General features: G+C 43.2%; 1 long non-coding RNA gene across 1 annotated transcript; it reads right to left on the reverse strand.

The window, feature by feature from the left end:
* Window positions 1-3,157: 3,157 nt before the first annotated feature.
* Window positions 3,158-7,339, reverse strand: LOC141088966 (uncharacterized). The gene is made up of 2 exons (XR_012232119.1): window positions 6,967-7,339; window positions 3,158-4,333 (listed from the first exon to the last, which is right to left on the reverse strand). It is a non-coding gene; the product is annotated as an uncharacterized lncRNA (long non-coding RNA).
* Window positions 7,340-13,677: the final 6,338 nt, after the last annotated feature.

Consider the following 13,677-nt stretch of genomic DNA (forward strand, 5'->3'; position numbering starts at 1 on the left):
TTGATGATATTTCCATTCTATAAAACATAAATTGGAATGTTTATTATTATTATTATTATTATTATTATTTGCATAAAACACCAATACAGTAATGACACACACTCGGTGCGGGCTGATCTGCTGTCTATGGTGTGTGGGGCAGTTCCAGGCTTCCCCGGGCTGTGGGCAGAGCGCAGTTACCCCGGGGATGGACGGGAGCAGGAGGGACCGCCGCATTGTCCCGGCGCTGTGCAGTGCTGTCCTGGCGCAGTGCTGTCCCCGCGCTGTGCAGTGCTGTCCCGGCGCTGTGCAGTGCTGTCCCGGCGCTGTGCAGTGATGTTCCGGCGCTGTGCAGTGCTGTTCCCGCGCTGTGCAGTGCTGTCCCGGCGCTGTGCAGTGCTGACCCCGCGCTGTGCAGTGCTGTCCAGGCGCTGTGCAGTGCTGTGCAGTGCTGTCCCGGCGCTGTGCAGTGCTGACCCGGCGCTGTGCAGTGCTGTCCCGGCGCTGTGCAGTGCTGTCCCCGCACTGTGCAGTGCTGTCCCGGCGCTGTGCAGTGCTGTTCCGGCGCTGTGCAGTGCTGTTCCCGCGCTGTGCAGTGCTGTCCCGGCGCTGTGCAGTGATGTCCCGGCGCTGTGCAGTGCTGTCCCGGCGCAGTGCTGTCCCCGCGCTGTGCAGTGCTGTCCCGGCGCTGTGCAGTGCTGTCCCGGCGCTGTGCAGTGATGTTCCGGCGCTGTGCAGTGCTGTTCCCGCGCTGTGCAGTGCTGTCCCGGCGCTGTGCAGTGCTGACCCCGTGCTGTGCAGTGCTGTCCCGGCGCTGTGCAGTGCTGTCCCCGCGCTGTGCAGTGCTGTCCCGGCGCTGTGCAGTGATGTTCCGGCGCTGTGCAGTGCTGTTCCCGCGCTGTGCAGTGCTGTCCCGGCGCTGTGCAGTGCTGACCCCGTGCTGTGCAGTGCTGTCCCGGCGCTGTGCAGTGCTGTCCCGGCGCTGTGCAGTGATGTCCCGGCGCTGTGCAGTGCTGTCCCGGCGCTGTGCAGTGCTGACCCGGCGCTGTGCAGTGCTGTCCCGGCGCTGTGCAGTGCTGTTCCCGCGCTGTGCAGTGCTGTCCCGGCGCTGTGCAGTGCTGACCCGGCGCTGTGCAGTGCTGTCCCGGCGCTGTGCAGTGATGTCCCGGCGCTGTGCAGTGATGTCCCGGCGCTGTGCAGTGCTATCTGCCCGCACTGGCTTCTGCAGTTACTTCCAAGCGCCATAAATCAATGTTGCAATAAACTGCAGGCCCCTTGTCTGTACCGGGGCAGGTGCAATCTGTGGCTCCACTGAAGAGTTCCGTCCGCCCGTAATATATCATTGTGATGGGAAATAGGAAATAATAATAATAATAGTAATAATAATAATAGTAATAATAATAATAATAATAATAATAATAATAATAGTAATAATAATAATAATAATAGTAATAATAATAATAGTAATAATAATAATAATAATAATAATAGTAATAATAATAATAATAATAGTAATAATAATAATAATAGTAATATGCCATATAAAGTTCACCTGCCGCACGTCACAGCTCTAAACCTGGAGCTTTCCCATCTAGAAGCCGCATTCCTATTATAGGGGCCATACAGACGGCTGCACAAGGCTCCATCACAGGAGGTGCAGCCCATGGGGGGCAGTGAGTGCACAGGACGGAGCTCGGGGCAGGGGTGAGTGGAGTGTGAGCAGCAGCTTCACTACTGGCACAACAAGTGATAAACCTGGGGGCAGTGCTGGAATAATGGAGGCTAGAACTCCAGAGACACCTGCCAATGGATGACGGCGCAGGACTGGGTATTTTTATGGGTCATGGGATAAAGAAGGAATATTAAAGCTGCCTCTGCCGGGGGTCCGGAGATGAAAGGGTGCAGTGCTGAGGAGCCTTGTAGGTGCAGCCACCTCTGCCTCCCTGAGATGCTGCCCCTCTGAGAGCTGCCCCTCTGAGATGCTGCCCCCCTGAGAGCTGCCCCCTGAGATGCTGCCCCCTGAGATGCTGCCCCCTTAGTTGCTGCCCCCTGAGAGCTGCCCCCTGAGATGCTGCCCCCTTAGTTGCTGCCCCCTGAGAGCTGCCCCCTTAGTTGCTGCCCCCTGAGATGCTGCCCCCTTAGTTGCTGCCCCCTGAGATGCTGCCCCCTTAGTTGCTGCCCCCTGAGAGCTGCCCCCTTAGTTGCTGCGCCCCTGAGAGCTGCCCCCCTGAGAGCTGCCCCCTGAGATGCTGCCTCCTTAGTTGCTGCCCCCTGAGAGCTGCCCCCTGAGAGCTGCCCCCTTAGTTGCTGCCCCCTGAGATGCTGCCCCCTGAGATGCTGCCCCCTGAGATGCTGCCCCCTGAGATGCTGCCCCCTTAGTTGCTGCGCCCCTGAGAGCTGCCCCCCTGAGAGCTGCCCCCTGAGATGCTGCCTCCTTAGTTGCTGCCCCCTGAGAGCTGCCCCCTGAGAGCTGCCCCCTTAGTTGCTGCCCCCTGAGATGCTGTCCCCTGAGATGCTGCCCCCTGAGATGCTGCCCCCTTAGTTGCTGCCCCCCTGAGACTCTGCCCCTGCAGGAGATCTGCGAGCTCCGAGGTGAAGCAGAGGTAGCCTGGTGACTGGAAGTGCGATCTGATATTGGTGGGAATATTTCCATGATGCTGCAGGGAGAAGTATAGGGGGGTGGCTGCATGTATAAATAACAAGTGCACAGAGATGGAGGGGACGACTAGCAAAACATCACTTGGAAAGATGGGTTCAGGAAAAAGTCACCTCAGAAGTGTGTGCTTCCTCCACATGTCCATATTAATCTCACTGGTGTCTCCATTCACCAGAGATCAGCAGAGAATACAGGTGAGGGGCACCGAAGCCCAGCCACTGCCCTGCTCCTATGGACTGGTGACAGCGCTTGTCATTTCCTCTGTGGCTGCTAGGTGTCGCTCTAGAGCAGTGACGCCATCTGCAAACCCTCAACAAGTTCCCATCCTCTCCACATTCTGCTCCTCAGTCCCCGGGATGAGATCGCAGTTACATTGCTTTACTATTAATAGCATCCATCTATCATCTGTATCTCTCTACAGTAGAATCATCCATACTGTAAATCTACCTAGTCACAGCACCTGTCTTATACAAGGAAAGGTAAATTGTCATTGAAATAATTTAAATATTTGTTCTACACAAATACATTTATCTATGTGTTTTATTAATTATGATAAATATATTTCAGATGTATATATATATATACCATTTTACAAATATACCAATATATACCATTTCCCCTCAAAATATACACTAGTTGGAGAGAGACACAGATAAATGATAGATAAAATAGATTATATATGGCTGGATGGATAGATAGATATATAATAAATAGATGACATGTTATACATAGATAGATGATAAATAGTGTGATAGATAGATAGTATAATAGATAGATAGATAGATAGATATATAATAAATAGATGACATGTTATACATAGATAGATGATAAATAGTGTGATAGATAGATAGTATAATAGATAGATAGATAGATAGATAGATAGATAGATAAATAATAAATAGATGATAGATTATACATAGATAGATGATAGATAGTGTAATAGATGGATAATAGATAGATAGATAGAAAATGCATAGATAGATAAATAATAAATAGATGATAGATTATACATACAGTAGATAGATATAGATAGATAATAGATAGACGATAGATAATATAATAGATAGATAAATAATAAATAGATGATAGATTATACATAGATAGATAGATAGATAGATAGATACCTGTTCACATAGACCAATAAATACAGGATGTTCTTGTTTTTGTTTTTCGTGAAATTTCCTATTGAGTGCTACCCATTTTTTTTGCGATTATTTATGAATTTTTTCTTTGTTTAGATTATTATTTAATCATTTCTAATTTTTTACAGCATTTCTAGTATAAAACAGAAAATAAAGAGATATATATCTTCGCACTCTTTATATAATCCACACTGCATTGCATATAATGTATATAAACGATCGGTTTAGAAGGTAACTGAGCAGATAGAAAAGATTTTGAGGACTAATATCTCCTTATGTATGAAATGTAATGTAACTTAAATTATAATAAGGCATAAAACACGGATCAGATACAATAATAGAAAAAACAGTGCTAAGGATTATACGACACATAAATCACAGGCAAAGAGATAGAAAGAAGGAAAAGAGCAAGAAGAAAGATTCTAAACTAAAAGTCGTTTGCCGAGTCTGTATTCGAGTATAGTGGAAACGCGTTAGCGCCGGTCTGTGAGATTCTCTATAGTGGATCCTGTGCTGTCAGATCATGGAGCAGCCGGACCTGCAGATTGTCAGTCACCTGGATAAAGATTGATTGAAAAATAGAAAACGAAAACAAAGTGAAAAAATAAATATATTTCTGTTTCTTTATATTCTCCTGTACTTCTAATTATTGGGTGTGACAGAAGTAGTAAACATTTCCTAACACTTTCAGTGCAGGAATAATAAATATTAGATAGATAATCTAATAAACCATATCTACCTATCTATATACATTTAACTATTTATGCATCTACTTTGCAATGGAATAAATATTTACAAAAAATAATAGGAATCATTACAGTCACATTCTGTAATAAAAAATATTCCAAAACTTCCATTAGGATCAGTAATGTATTACAGGTTCAATTATGTGATGTTGGTGAAGAAATTGTCTTTCATTCCCCTTTTTAGGTATTATTAAACAAAATATAACCAAACTCATTAATAGATTATTTATTTAGTGGACCAATCAATATATATTTCGTTTATGATGTTTGCCCGATGTTAAAACAAATCCAATTTATGTTTTAATTTGTGTCATTTTGGTAACTATTTCCTGACCAGGTATTACAGTCTGGCAGGTGTGGAGATATTCTCCCCTGACGTTACTAGTAGTAGTGGCTGCTTCACCAGCACTGATCGGCAGCAGCCCAGTCCCTGCTGCTTCGGTCTCCAGCTTAGCACACACATCACATGGAGACACTTCTCCTCATTGGAAATCTGTCCTCAATCTTTCTCCCACAGACTGGAGCGGTGTCACACATTGTAGATAGTGAACGAAATAAGTCGCAGAGCTTTTTTTTTGTTTTTTCTTTGAAGTTGCACAATCTGAGAAATTACTTAGGGAAATGATATATCGATATTACACCTGAATGACACAGGGTGACATATAGAATAAATCAGCTGGGACATAGCGCAAAAGGTCACAGTTATTTGTTTTACAAAAAAGCAACCGAATTAAAATAGACAACAATAATTCTAACTCGCAGAACAATAGAACTCGGGCTGTGCTGAGTGTATCAGGAGACAGGGAGAACACTGACTGCGGATCACACTGCTGCTATCGCGACAGGCTCCATCCTCACCCCGTGATCGCTCCGGGCACCTTTATTCGGTGCAGTCTGTCTTTTGGTGATCACAAGGGTTTCACGGTTAAAAACCTATATATATATATATATACTGCTCAAACACATGGGGACACTAATAATACAATGAATTGTTTAGGGTTTCCTTTATTTTTTTGAGCAGTATATATATATATATATTGAGTTGAGACAGACGGAGTGAAGTTTACTTAAAAGCAAATACAATAGTTTTGTAAAACTTACTTTGCTGCAAGAGAACAAAAGTATAAGTTATAATATATAAATATATAGATATACATGCAGGTTTGTCTCAAACTGTATGAATACATATGTATAAGCATACACAGATTATATAATCTATATAGTGTAGATAGATAGAGAGATAGATAGATAAATATGGGATAGATAGATTGATAATAGATAGATAATAGATAGATAGATAATACATAGATAGATAATAGATGGACAGACAGATAGATGGATAGATAATAGATAAATAGACAGACAGATAGATAGATAGATAATAGATAGATAGATGATAGATAGATAGATAAATATGGGATAGATAGATTGATAATAGATAGATAGCTAATACATAGACAGATAGATAGATAATACATAGATAGATAATAGATGGACAGACAGATAGATAGATAGATAGATAATAGATAGATAAATAGATAGATAGATAATAGATAGATAATACATAGACAGACAGACAGATAGATAATATATAGATAGATAATGCATAGATAGATAATAGATAAATAGACAGATAGATAGATAGATAATACATAGATAGATGGATAGATAGATAATATATAGATAGATAATATATAGATAGATAATGCATAGATAGATAGATAGATAGATAGATAGATAGATGGATAGATAGATAGATAATATATAGATAGATAATATATAGATAGATAGATAGATGGATAGATAGATAGATAGATAGATAGATAGATAGATGGATAGATAGATAGATAGAGAGCACACTGTTTTGGAATATTGTCAGATGCATGTGTGTATGTATATATAGAGAGAGAGAGAGAGAGATAGATAGATAGATAGATAATAGATAGATAAATAGACAGATAGATAGATAGATAATAAATAGATAGATAGATAGATAGATAGATAATATATAGATAGATAATGGATAGATAGATAGATAGATAGATAGATAGATAGATAGATAGATGGATAGCTAGCTGTGAGTGTGTGCGGTGACCACCAGTGTCTGAGGGTCTCTCTGCTCTCAGGGCTGGTAATGGGGGGAGCGGAGTCTCACACACCAGTAAGTGTCGCAGCCTTGTGAGCAGCCCGGATCTGCTGCAGCTTCAGACGAGCTCTGCTTAACCCGTTCGCTGCCCATAAGGAGCCATCATCCCCTCTTATCTTTCAAACCGTGGCCCTTGTCCTGGCAGGCTCGCCCAGTAAGGGTTAACCGTGCCTCCTAGCTGAGGGTCCGGTGCAGTTGCTGTCAGGGTGTTTAGCAGCACACTCCTTTCTGCCGCTCCTCAGTGGCTGCAATTAACCAGCTGCCTGCACCGGGTCCAGCTCCTCAGACGCCACTCACCTCCTCCTCTGCCCAGGTGTCCTGCACGGAGCTGCTACCTGCGATCACCCCGAGCTCCCCGCTCACCCACTGCCTGCTCCGTGCGCAGGTCGCTGGGCAGGAGATGCTGAGCGCTGTCCATGGTGCTATCTCCGCAGCGGGGACAGCAGCCATCACCTGCCCGGCTGCACTGTGTGCACAGTCACCACACGCAGCACAGCTGTCACCTGCACTCAGCAGTGGCTCCTTCAGGCCCCGATTTACACTTCTCCGACATTTACTCTGATTCGCTCCCATTGTGGATTGGACATGTAACTGATCAAATACACGATCTATAGGAAGAGTGTGGTGATTGTCAGCAGCGCGGACTGTGGAGCTCCCGACACCGAGAAAGTCACCGTACACTCCTGATCACGCAATGTACACTCCCGGTCACGCGCCGTACACTCCAGGTCACGCACCGTACACTCCAGGTCACGCACCGTACACTCCAGGTCACGCACCGCACACTCCAGGTCACGCACCGCACACTCCAGGTCACGCACCGTACACTCCAGGTCACGCACCGCACACTCCTGGTCACGCACCGCACACTCCTGGTCACGCACCGTACACTCCTGGTCACGCACCGCACACTCCTGATCACACACCGCACACTCCTGGTCACACACCGCACACTCCAGGTCACACACAGGGGGATGATCGTCTGCAGCTCAGCTCCGAACTGATCAGATTCTCGGTTGTGAAGAGGAAGTTTCCGATGTTTTACATTCACTACCCAGGAAAGAGATGCAAGGGTAGACAGACTGTCAGAGGGGCCAAAGGAACAAAAGACAAGAAGAACGATGGACAGATAGATAATAGATATTAATGGTAGAAAATAGATATTGTCAATAGATAATCGATATTAATGATAGATATCTCTCATAGATCATATTAATGATAGATCGATATAATAGGCAGATAGACATAGATAATAGAGATATTCAGTAGATCTGTAGATAAACTAGCCATCTATGTAAAATGTTTCTACATCATTTATCTAACAAGATAAATCATCCCCCATTTGCTTGAAAGTCTTTCTCCGACAATTCCGCCGTGTCTGTATGATTGTAATAAGTGGCCATTTTCGTTATGGGGGGGGGTTCCAGCTGCAGTGACCTCTTATTTTGCCATTTTATTATCAGGAGTACCATTCACTTTCCCATCACATGTAGTCTGGGAACAGAACCCTGCCCAGTATCCAGCCCAATGCTGCCCGATTATTCCAAGGTCATGGAGGACAGGAGAAGTTCTCAGGCCAGAATGGGAGCAGCCCTCACCTGCCCGACCATGGGGACAGCTCGTATTCAAAAAGACTAGAATTTAAGTCATTTTTTTGGTGGAGGCAGAAACTGCGCCATTTGTTTTATCCCTTCTCTTAAAGGCAAGAAATAATAATGTGTTTAAAGCATAGATTGATAAAGTATCAAGGCTTTATGTGCATAATGTGTCTACATGCATTGTAAGGATAAGATGATGCAACAGGCTTCCTGCTATCAGATTATTACAGTTCATTATATGCAAGTTATATTGTAAAATAAGATAGTAAAAGCCACTGGTATAAAACGGGTCATTCTTCATTCTAGTAAAAGCCACTGGTATAAAACGGGTCATTCTTCATTCTAGTAAAAGCCACTGGTATAAAACGGGTCATTCTTCATTCTAGTAAAACCACTGGTATAAAACGGGTCATTCTTCATTTGGAATGATAGTAAATCATTCTATTTATCCATCTGATTGCTAACGATCTGGATGTCTTACAGGGTTTCAAGAGTTTAGTCATTTTGTAGAGGTCTGGTTGTTTCCCTGTATGTAAAGTGCACACCCCAAACAGACAGGAGAGATGCTGGTGCTGGAAGCCCTCACTGACATGGCTGGAGCACCCAGTGATAAACTCGTTTGCCTTCAAACAGAACAGAGCTCACAAAGACTTTCCCTGAGATTGTTCCTTCATTGAAGGGGCCAGAACCTCTACTTCAGCCAGGAGTAGGAAGAAAAAAAAAGTTTCTAAGACACTTCCAAGACACATGCAACTCTTCAGGTTCTGCTCAGCACAGATGATAAAACACTGATTGTTGCTGGTTGATGACCCATGAAATTTGGGGGTGAGTTTTCTCTTTAGTCCAGAGCATATAATTATGCAAATAAAGAGCTGTCACTGATCTAGTGAAATCTTCACAACACAATCAATGAAAATGCGAACAAAAAGTGGAAACTGCAAGTAGTTATGACTACACAAAGCCTCAGTGAGAGTGGTCCTCTAACCCCCCCCCCACCGTCCACTGCTCCTCACCATCACACATGGAAAATGGTTCTGAGATCATCCAGCCCATTGTTCACATGTGTGTGTCAAGATGCAAGACTTTCCTCAGCCCCTTTTGTGGGATCAGTCCTCGTGTACTACATGGCACATTTCTGGTCTTATTTTTCCTTGAAGTGTCAAATCTCGGCCATTTAGTGTCAATACTGAAATCCTCAGGACCTTACAGATTTCCCATACATAATCAGTGTGGGCATGGTTCTCAGGGTCACTGGAGCAGTTTCCCTACTTTCTTTCAGAGGAACAAGAGCTCTTCAGAGATGAAATGTAAGGAGGCTCTTGACACATCCCTGACTCTCAGAGACATCACTAGGACAACATCAGAGGAGAAAAATCGGAGAACATCCTGTAGCCTGGAAAGTCAATATATTCTGCGTTTGGTGAAAAAATGTCATAAGAGCTGTTATATCCTGACATGGGGAAACATTTATAAAATTTATCCCATACAGAAAGAGATGCTACTTTTAGTCATATGTGGTTGGAGATCTTCCAGGGATTTTTGTAGAGGTGCAAGATTGGGCGATACTTGAGATTGCTCTGTAGGATTTCGACCACTATGACCTTATTTCCTACAGGTAATATGAAGTCTTCAGAATAAAACCAGAAATAATCATGTTCCTAAATAATTTACCATATTGCAAATAGCAGTGTTAACCTTATTTATTATCCGGTTTACGCTTCTAAATTGGCCTGGGAAGGAACTGAGGACGGATTTAAATATCTGACAATTGGAAACATAAGAAGAATTAGCAGCCTTCAAACCAGTCACTCCTGGGGCTTCCTATCTCAGTGGAGGAGAAGTTTCCTTTTCAGAAGCTCAGCCAGTTGTGTCTGATTGGAGAACACACATCACAGTCCCAGGACCCCATTCCCTCTCCCAGATTAGGTGCCATAATATATGCATACTGTAGGTTGTAAAACAGAGGGGCTAGGAAGCAAGCCAGAGAAATCCCATAACGCTTCCAAGCAAAAGAAAGACTTAGCTGCGCAACCCCTCCAAAATATCTGCAGATTTCCCAAGGGAAACCACAACACTATCCACATAATTTAGTTTTACCTCCTCACAGATGAGGAGAGAAAGTTTGTATTAACTGCAATCAGGCTCCGAATGAGAAGGAGAGCTAGTCACAGCCTAAATGTTTATGGCAATGTCATTTCTGTACACAGAGAAGAGAGGAAGAGGAGGGAGAACTGGAAGAAGAGACTCAAGGAGAAGGCAAGAAAGGGTGACACTTAGAACAGAGCATCAAACAGATGGAGGAAAAGGAAGAGGAAACGAACCAGAGGGAAACCCAAGAGGTAAAGGAGAGAACACAGGAGGACAGGGAGTATCAGCAGAGGTGGAAGATTGGGAAACTGCGAAAACACTACTACATTTATACATGGAACATGGCAAAGAAATAAGGAGACAAAAGAAAAAGTATAAAATTCTGGAATATGAATGGAAAGGTTGTAGACAACATCTGCAAGGAGTTTGTATGTTTGTACAGTTAGGTCCATATATTTGGACAGAGACAACATTTTTTTTAATTTTGGTTCTAGACATTACCACAATGAATTTTACACAAAACAATTCAGATGCAGTTGAAGTTCAGACTTTCAGCTTTCATTTGAGGGTATCCACATTAACATTGGATGAAGGGTTTAGGAGTTTCAGCTCCTTAACATGTGCCACCCTGTTTTTAAAGGGACCAAAAGTAATTGGACAATTGAATCCAAGGATATTTCATGTACAGGTGTGGGCAATCCCTTCGTCATGTCATTCTCAATTAAGCAGATAAAAGGCCTGGAGTTGATTTGAGGTGTGGTGCTTGCAGTTGGAAGGTTTTGCTGTGAAGGAAACATGCGGTCAAAGGAGCTCTCCATGCAGGTGAAACAAGCCATCCTTAAGCTGCAAAAGCAGAAAAAACCCATCCGAGAAATTGCTACATTAGGAGTAGCAAAATCTACAGTTTGGTACATCCTGAGAAAGAAAGCACTGGTGAACTCATCAATGTAAAAAGATCTGGGTGCCCACGGAAGACAACAGTGGTGGATGATCGCAGAATAATCTCCATGGTGAAGAGAAACCCCTTCACAACAGACAGCCAAGTGAACAACACTCTCCAGGAGGTAGGCGTATCAATATCAAAATCTACCATAAAGAGAAGACTGCATGAAAGTAAATACAGAGGGTTCACTGCACGATGCAAGCCACTCAGACTGGACTTTGCTAAAAAACATCTTAAAAAGCCAGCACAGTTCTGGAAGAACATTCTTTGGACAGATGAAACCAAAATCAACCTCTACCAGAATGATGGAAAGAGAAAAGTATGGTGAAGGCGTGGTACAGCTCATGATCCAAAGCATACCACATCATCTGTAAAACATGGTGGAGGCAGTGTGATGGCTTGGGCATGCATGGCTGCCAGTGGCACTGAGTCACTAGTGTTTATTGATGTGACACAGGACAGAAGCAGCCGAATGAATTCTGAGGTATTCAGAGCCATACTGTGTGCTCTGATCCAACCAAATGCAGCCAAACTGATTGGTCGTCGTTTCATACTACAGATGGACAATGACCCAAAACATAAAACCAAAGCAACCCAGGAGTTTATTAAAGCAAAGAAGTGGAATATTCTTGAATGGCCAAGTCAGTCACCTGATCTCAACCCAATTGAGCATGCATTTCACTTGTTAAAGACTAAACTTCAGACAGAAAGGCCCACAAACAAACAGCAACTGAAAACCACCGCAGTGAAGGCCTGGCAGAGCATCAAAAAGGAAGAAACACAGCGTCTGGTGATGTCCATGAGTTCAAGACTTCAGGCAGTCATTGACAACAAAGGGTTTTCAACCAAGTACTAGAAAAGAACATTTTACTTAATCTGTCCAATTACTTTTGGTCCCTTTAAAAACAGGGTGGCACATGCTGAGGACCTGAAACGTCTAAACCCTCCATCCAATTTTAATGTGGCTACCTTCAAATGAAAGCTGAAAGTCTGAACTTCAACTGCATCTGAATTGTTTTGTTTAAAATTCATTGTGGTAATGTCTAGAACCAAAATTAGAAAAATGTTGTCTCTGTCCAAATATATATGGACCTAACTGTATGTATGTTCTCCCCGTGTTTGCGTGGGTTTCCTCCGGGTACTCCAAAGACATACTGATAGGGAATTTACACTGGTGAGCTCCATTGGGGACAGTGATCATAATGTCTGTAAAGTGTTGTGGAATTAATGGCGCTATATAAATGAGTAAAATAAAATAAAAAGCCAGAATGCAGAGGAAAGCAAGAACAATGAGAAATCTGAAGAAAGAACATGAAGTATTCACAGTACAAATAATCTGTATAATAGGCATAACTATTGTAATTTCATTCACTTGCGCAGAGTAATAAAAGTGGAACATGCGTATTATAACACCCACATATATAGCACTGTGTATCCAAACATTTAAGAGCTCATAAGATCAATAGACTACACTAAAACATATAGTAAATACGCCAACCTGTCAGTGTATATGAGTCCGCAGGTTTGCGTTACTTGTTCAAAGGTTGCGAGACAAGGATCTCTCAAATAAGTCCAAAAGGATCCTGTCAGTCCTGTAGTCGTGCCCTGACCGGTGGCTATGACCTAAAAGCCTATATCCACAAGTAAAGCTCCTGAATGCATTTGAACAAGAAAAGTGAACCTATGGACTCTTATAAACTGACAGGTTGGCGCATCTACTATAAGTGATAAGTGTGGTCTACTGATCCTGTGAGGTCTTAAATACTTGGACACGTGTGGGTATCCAAGTATTTGTAGGTGTTATAATACATATGTTCCACTTTTATCACTATGCATTATTAGCCTATTTATGTGCAGAATATAATAATTTATCCCAAGGTGGATGGGAGTGTTGCATTGCAGCAGGTGATCTGTGGGCGGACATAATGAGCCCCAGTGGTTATTTAATTTTAAACAGGAAGGTAATATTAGAGGGGAGAAAACCTCAACAACAGAGGGGAGATGAGTAAAAATCTCTGCCAGAGAGGAAAAGAGGGCAAAACAAAATGAGAAAGCTGAACCTTGGGCAGCACATTGGCTCAGTGGTTAGCACTGTTGCTTTGCAGCGCTGGTGTCCAGGCTTTAAATCCCACCAAGGACAATCTGCAAGGAGTTTGTATGTGTTCTTCCAGAGTTTGCATAGATTTGGTCTGGTTTCCTTCCTTTTTGTTGCAATTACAGTTGAAAGTCTCTTTGGATAAGTCTCTATGGCTTTCCACATCTTGCCACTGGTATTTTTGCCCATTCCTCAAAGCAAAAACTGCTCCAGCTCCTTTAGATGTCAGATGGTTTCCTCTGTTGAACAGCAATCTTCAAGTCTAACCACAAATTCTCAATTGG

This window comes from Dendrobates tinctorius, unplaced genomic scaffold (genome assembly GCF_039654945.1).
Source record: "Dendrobates tinctorius isolate UK_male_01 unplaced genomic scaffold, ASM3965494v1 ptg000003l, whole genome shotgun sequence".
NCBI lineage: Eukaryota > Metazoa > Chordata > Amphibia > Anura > Dendrobatidae > Dendrobates > Dendrobates tinctorius.